At 44.5% G+C, this 7,960-nt stretch overlaps 1 protein-coding gene across 2 annotated transcripts in view; it reads right to left on the minus strand.

Moving 5' to 3' along the window:
- Nucleotides 1-291: 291 nt before the first annotated feature.
- Nucleotides 292-7,960, minus strand: part of cacna1c (calcium channel, voltage-dependent, L type, alpha 1C subunit) — a 239,049-nt gene continuing 231,380 nt past the window's right edge. For both annotated transcript variants that reach the window (XM_042079559.1, XM_042079557.1), the window contains one exon: nt 292-7,960. This exon is cut by the window's right edge and continues 1,081 nt beyond it. The gene's annotated coding sequence lies outside the window, so the exon portion shown is untranslated.

Here is a 7,960-nt window from a genome sequence, read left to right on the forward strand (position 1 = left end):
CTTCAGTGTGAATATGTAGGACTTCATTGTGAGTATGTGGGAGTTCAGTGCCGTTAGAATAGAGAATTGAAGTGTCCTGTGCTCTAACCATCTCGTGTGAATTTACACAAAATATGAAATAGAGATTTTCACTGAAAAGTGTGAATGTAAACAATAGATAAAAGATCAATATTGCATCACTATCCATAACAGCAGTATTGTTTTATGAATATGTTCCACTGATGTGTACTATATGAGTGTGGATATGTCTGAATATATCTGTCTACAGGAAAACAGCCAAAAAGCACAGACTCTAGGAAATTCAATTTATTTGCAATATTTTTTAATAACATCATTCCTCAGATAAAAATGCAATGTTACAGGAATATACATCATAGATTAAGTTTAAAACTTGCTTTCAAGGACCATACAGCCTAAATAAGAGTTTTTTCCTTTTTTATTTATTGGTAGCGTGCGTTATAAGCAAGACAGACTCTGCCACCAAGGACAGACTTACGCGTACAGACCCAACCTGTACAGAACGTATTTACAAATTCAACTTTGTCTTTACATTTTTTTTTCAATTTCACTTTTTTTTTGAAAATAGGAGTAGAAAAGTGATTGAATACTTTGATTCCTTTATTATTATTTCTTTCCCTTTTTAAAATCTTAATGAAAGAATGAAAACAAACCAAAAGAAGAAACCCCCAAAACATCCCCAGACCGTGTTTGGAAAAGTCCAGCGCACATCATGCAGAGGCGCCCACGAGAGGAGTGTGCGACCGGGTCAGAGGTCGGGGGTCAGAGTTGAGAGGTCACCGTGCTGCAGGGACCTCCGTGGAAACAGGTCAGTGACTGAGCAAGTCGTCAGCGTTAATCTCACAGGGGTAGGTTTCCATAGCGACAGCCTAAATCAGCGTCAGTGTGTGCATGTCAAACGTGCGGCTCTACACTGCCCCCTGGCTGTGGGCAGATCGTAGGACACACAGCAAGTTATATTTCTCCTTGGAAAAAAAGAGAGAATGGCTAACTAAAATATGTTAGATTCTCCCTTCATATCTCTATGTACATTCTAAACTAATTGGTGGGGTGCTGAAGTGTGTGTGTGAAGTGTGTAGTGTGTGCAAGTTGTCTCAATATGGCATTGCAGTGACAGTGAGCTAGGGCTCACAAGGAAACGTGCATCGCTCCGCAAATCATCAGAGGTAAACCTCATGACCTGCCTTACAACACAGAGCAGCCATAATCCACCAACGGAACCGCCTTTCCAACCGCTAGGCCCAACAGAACCACCTTCCCTCCTGCTAGAACCACCAGAACCAACAGAACCACCTTCTCTACTGCTAGGCCCAACAGAACCAATGGAACCACCTTTTCTTCTGCTGGTCCCAACAGAACCATCTTCCCTACTGATGTTGCAAGAGAGCAACTAAGCCTAACCCTTTCTCAGAACTAGGTCAGCCCATGATCCGGAGTACAACTCCACCAATCCATCCATCACCTGCACAACTCTACACTGCAGGAACACGTTAGCATACTCAACATAAACCAGGCAGGTCATCGTGACGCTTTGACTGCATTAAGTTATGTCTACGTACTGTATCAAGTTTATGTGTGAAAAACTACATGTTGATATTATTCAGTCAAAACAAGATGATCTGACAGGGTTATGTTGAGAGCGCTAATCTATTTACAGTCCAGACAGAAGACAAACAACAACAAGGCTGCTATGAGCCCAAAGAACTCAAACCAGTGCCCATCAACAAGACTCTAATCAATAAGGCCCAAAGAACTCCTTCTCAGATATTCAAACCAGTGCATGAAAAAACAACAACAGCATCTTGATCTGAACTTGACTGATCCAGCCTGGGTCATCCACAGAGAACCCAGCCCCCAGGCATCAAAGGCTGATAAAGACTATTCCTCCTCATGTCAATGGCTAATAAAGACTATTCCTCCTCAAGTCAAAGGCTAATAAAGACTATTCCTCATTCATGTCAAAGGCTAATAAAGACTATTCCTCACTCATGTCCTTTTGGCTGTTAAGAGTGGTCACTACGTTACTGCTGAGGTACTAGTGTTGGGACCCTTTCAAGGGCAATGTGTATGTGAATGCATGTAAGTGTGTGTGTGTGTGTGTATGTGTGTGTGTGAGTGTGTGGATGCAAGGGGATTCATATGACATTTGGTCTGTGCAGAAGTGCACATACAATGCAGTCTGAAAATGTTCATTATTGCATTTCTAGAAACTTGCCTAATAATAATAATAATAATAATAATAATAATAATAATATGGGAATGATTGCAGTAGTTATGATTCTTTAAACATTGTAAATTAACAGTCATTAACAGAAGGCTCTCAATGCTACACTTTAACATTTGTGTGTGTGTGTGTGTGTGTGTGTGGGCAGGTAGCGCAGTGGCAGTAACAGCTCCTGTCAATCAAGTCTCAAAGGTCAAAGGGAAGGGCAAAGCACAACTAAGATAGCCACACCTGGCTATTGCCCATCTGTTATGCTAAAACTGCATCACTACAGTTCCTCTTGTAGATGCACATGGACACCCACAGAGGATCATAAACCCAGACAAGCAGCAAAAATAGGTTAAGACAAGCTAACCTAGTAAAAGCTAACCAAGGCTAACTTAAACTATGAGCGGGGCCTGGGTTATGCTAGGCAAGGCTATGGTAAGATGAATAAAGCTAACCAAGGCTAACCTAAACTGTGGGTTGGGGTTTGGGTTCAGCTAGGCAAGGCTATGCTAAACTAGGTGAAGCTCACCAAGGCTAATTTAAACCATGACCTGGGGCCTGGGCTATGCTATGGAAGGCTATGCTAAATTAAACTAGGCTACAGTAGGGAAATCTTCAGATGTCAACGCTTGAAAAGGAGTTAAACACAGCATGCAGTAATGAGGTTGGCATAAAGTAGCTAAAATATCATCTTTCCAACACCAACCATTCAGGGGTTTAAAAGGCAAAGTCAGATCGATCTGCCCTGCTACTATTTCATTCTTAAAGATATAAGTTTCTCCCTCTATGGTAAATATATATTTATATATTTGCATATATAATAATATGATTATAAAATATATGTAATTTATTCATACAACTCCATCTTTGCCATCTTGTTATACTGGTGAGTGAAACACTAGAAAGCTTTGTTTTCAAGACAGGGAGGTGATGCCCACCTGGACAAAAATAAAATCTACTTTTAAAATACTTTCCATAAAATATGTAGGCTATTTCTCAACAATCCTCAACCCTGGATCATAAGTAAAGACCAAATGGATCACAATCCTCCTGGACTGACTGAGACCTTGTACAAGGCTAACATCCATTGGTCAACTAGGCATCCTGTTCCTCTCCATATTAAAGACAAAATGGACCCAGAAAGGGCTACCGTCAGCACCCCACCTCCCCCCCACCCCACCCCTCTCGTCTGTTTTTGGTGCAGATTCTGATGTGTGGAAGTGCAGTACAACAGAACAGCAAAAGGTATCAAAGTATTAAACATGGAGCCTGCCTGAGCATCACTGGTAGCAACTCCCTCCCCATCCTACACTGAGCCCACCCACATGCCTCCTTCACTCAGGAACACTGTTCTGACATTTCTCAACATTTAAAAAAAAAAGCCTTTTTGGGTCAGGACAAATAAAAGCTTTTCATCTCCGCCTCATAGCTCCTGCACCTCGTCCCTCTTTGTCCAATCGCCTGACCAGCAGCAGCCGGCTACCCATCCTTCACGAGCCCTATGGAATGACAGATAACATTTCAACTTCTATCTGTACAAAATACTATACACATTCTAAAGAGACACCAACCTTACCCTGACATTCAGTATACACTCTAGACTTATATAGGGATATATATATATATATAGATATATATATATATATATATATATATATATATATATATATATATATATATATGTGTGTGTGTGTGTGTGTGTGTGTATGTGTATGGTATAAAAATATGCAGTCACTAGTTAGTTGACTGTCTCCATGGGGACGTGCAGGTGATCCTTTGGGTCTCTGACTGGACCGCTCACAAGAACCTCCCCAAGACAGGAAACCCCATGCGTCCCTGTACAGAATACACTCTTCCCGTGCTGAATCTCAAACCAACAGATGCCTTCCCAGATTGTCACTGTGGTGGTGGCAGGGCTTTAGTAGGCCTAGGCGGATGCCTGCGTAAAACGCTATAGGGGACGGATCATAGTAGGCCCAGGCAGATGCCTGCATAAAACGCTATAGGGGACGGATCATAGTAGGCCCAGGCAGATGCCTGCATAAAACGCTATAGGGGACGGATCATAGTAGGCCCAGGCAGATGCCTGCATAAAACGCTATAGGGGACGGATCATAGTAGGCCCAGGCAGATGCCTGCATAAAACGCTATAGGGGACGGATCATCTGGTCAGATGCTGGCTAATCACACAGCAGGGGACATGTGGCTCAATGGCAACCTGCTCCCTCTCAACAAATACCTACACAGTAAGAATCAACACGTTATAAAACAATGAAAGGTGATTGAGTGTGTGTGTGTGTGTGTGTGTGTGTGTGTGTGTGTGTGGTGTGAATCTGATAGAACTGTTAATCTATTTTTTTCTCAAAAAATAAATGAGAACTTCATATGCTCAGTATAACCCTCTGAGTGTAAAGGGAGCGGAAGGGGAAATACAAATATCTGATTGGTCAAAATGAGAAAAGAAAATATCTGATTGGTCAAAATGTGAAAAGAAAATATCTGATTGGTCAAAATGTGAAAAGAAAATATCTGATTGGTCAGAACGTTTTTTAAAACGTTTCAAAGAAGCGTGCTGCCATCTCGGAGCTAAATGTGCACAAGATATGCAAAATCATTTCAACACCACCAGCAACCTGCCAAACAGCTGTAATACTTACATATCTCAATTACTATTTACAACTGGTATTAAAAAAATAAAACGACTATCCTCAATCTCAGTACACATTCCTCCCTCGCCTGGAGAAATGAAGTAAAGAAAAGCAGAGAGAGAGAGAAATCAACAGAACATCAAAACTGACGTGATCAAATGAATCCCATGCAAGAATGTACAACTATTAACCCCAACGGAATAGAAATAACTAGTGGTCTTTAACAAGAGCAAATATATGGCGTCTAAATGGCCTGGCACAATGATATATACTTTAAATACTGAATGCACCTGAATTCAAGTATAACAATTACGATACTAATACTTCTGAATATATTATCTCTGATACTTTTTCTCTTTGAACAATACTTTTAACAGCTATAATTCTTCATGATTCTGTTTACAGTCATAGTTGTTATTGCATTGTTTTTGCATATCTTGTGGTATGCAGGTATACACCCACTCACTCACAAAGGAAACCCTGCACGTGCTGAACCAAACACACACACACACACATACACACACACACACACACACACACACACACACACCGATTAACGCACTTTCCTCACACACATGCCCATGCAAACAAACACCCACACATACTCTCATCCACCCACACACCCACACACACTCGTGCCAGGTATGTTCAGCTTGGCAAAAAAACACAGCATAACAGTGGAGTGGACCAACCAAAGGGGATCAGCACACGCAGGGAACAGAAGCTACATGCCGTCACTGCAGCCTCCAGGGGGCGCACTCGCACCGCAGTGGAAACCTTCCCTCCCGGCAGGTGCTGCCTGGCTCTCCAAATCAGTGGTGCGTGTGTCTCCAAATCAGCGGTGTGTGTTTAGATAAGGGGGGTGTGTTTAGATCAGGGGTGTGTGTCCAAATCAGGGGTGTGTGTTTAGATCTCTCTCAGGTGTATGACTCCAGATCAGGTGTGTGTGCTTAGATCTCTCTCAGGTCTGTCTCTAGATCCAGCTCAGGTGTGTGTGTTAAGATCTCTCTCAGGTGTATGACTCCAGATCAGGCGTGTGTGTTAAGATCTCTCTCAGGTGTAAGACTCCAGATCAGGTGTGTGTGCTTAGATCTCTCTCAGGTGTATGACTCCAGATCAGGTGTGTGTGTTAAGATCTCTCTCAGGTGTATGACTCCAGATCAGGTGTGTGTGTCTGTCAGGATCTCTGTCAGGTATATGTTTCTAGATCCTGCTCAGGGGAAGGCTTACACTGCAGTGGTCACCACAGAAAAAAAAACAGAAACACATGACTTCCTGGTGACCAGTGAAACGTTTTCAAAACAGAAACACATGACTTCCTGGTGACCAGGGAAACGTTTTCAAAACAGAAACACATGACTTCCTGGTGACCAGGGAAACGTTTTCAAAGATAACGTGCGTCTGGTGCACTGCCAACAGGCGGGTAAATCTCAGTCTTAACCACGTGGTGCTGTTATCACACAACAACGACACTGCTAGTTAGACACTGGAACACCATATTTGCATAATAGATCAGGAAATCTTTCTGAGGCTATGGTAGTGTGTGGTCGTGTGTGGCTGTGTGGCATATACATGCATGCAGGGATAGGCAAAGGAACCTGGCACCCCATGTAAAACTATAATTAGAATTATGAACAGAGTGATTATAATAATAATAACAATATTAATAATTTATTCTGTAATAATGTGGTCATTAGCCCTGTGAACTACATTAGAAAGTGTCTCCTAACTGCCCCAAGCTAAACCCACAGTGGCACTAGCCTGCCCCCTCTCATGTCCCTGAATAACGTTCTCTAAATAAATGGTTGCCCCTAAAGTCTTTCCCAGAATGCATTGTTTCATGTGGTGTAGCCGCGTCCTGGTGGACTTCCGGAGGGCGGAGCCATAGCAGGATGGGCGTGGTGCTACCTTAGCAACACCTCAACATGAGGCTGCATTAGTGTTACCATGACGACTACATGGGAATGGCTGGAGAGTCACAGCGCACATCAGAACATCAACACACACACACACACACACACACACACACACACACATGGAATCTCAGTAGTTCACTATTCTGAACAACAATCAAGAGGATGAGAGCAGCAATCAGCAATCAGGTGAGAAGCCGAAGGAAGGAAGCCTGTCAGCGACACGAGTCACGTCACATCACACACCTGGGTTGTGTGTGACGCCACTTCTCTGCTACCTCAGGTAACTGGCTGGTGCGTGGGATTCACCCATGCCACACACACACACACACACACACACACACATTTTGTGTCAGGAAGAAATAAATAAATAAATAAGTACAATCTGACACAGGAGTCTCAATGTGAAATACAGTCTCTACATGTGATGACCACAGCAGGGGACACTTTAGCTCGTCCTCCTCCCGAACTGGTCAAAGCAACGACAAACAAAAACATAAACAGGAACTAAACTAAAAGCTAAACTAACCAAATGAAAACATAAACAGGAAAGCAAACCAGAGGCGAAGTCCAGACTGAGCTGCAGCACCCAGCGCTGTGCAAACGCAGAGGAAGAGGAGGAGGAGGAAGAGGGAGGCCCGAGGAGACCCTAGATGTCTTCCTGTGGGAGCTGAGTGATCCAAGGGCAGCAGGATAAAGGCAGGAAATGACATCAGCAGAGAGGCGGAAGAGTGGGTCAGGGTGGAGACGGGTGGGGCCAGCGAGAAGAGGGGGGGGGGGGTTGCAGCGTCCTGGAGGAGTCAATGCGCCACGGCTGTCTGAGTCCGTCTCAGGGTCAGAACCGAGGTCCAAGGTCCAGTCCGATTCGGTCCGACTGGATGCACCCCCTGAGTTCCTCCTGAGTGGAGGAGTGCAGTGGTCTGGCCCCCTGGTGGAGCAGAGCGGTGTAGCGCTGGCGCCCCCTGGTGGAGCAGAGCCCCCTGGTGGTGCAGAGCGGTGTAGCGCTGGCGCCCCCTGGTGGAGCAGAGCGGTGTAGCGCTGGCGCCCCCTGGTGGTGCAGAGCGGTGTAGCGCTGGCGCCCCCTGGTGGTGCAGAGCCCCCTGGTGGAGCAGAGCGGTGTAGCGCTGGCGCCCCCTGGTGGAGCAGAGCGGTGTAGCGCTGGCGCCCCC

This window comes from Alosa sapidissima, chromosome 22 (genome assembly GCF_018492685.1).
Source record: "Alosa sapidissima isolate fAloSap1 chromosome 22, fAloSap1.pri, whole genome shotgun sequence".
NCBI classification, from domain to species: Eukaryota; Metazoa; Chordata; class Actinopteri; order Clupeiformes; family Clupeidae; genus Alosa; species Alosa sapidissima.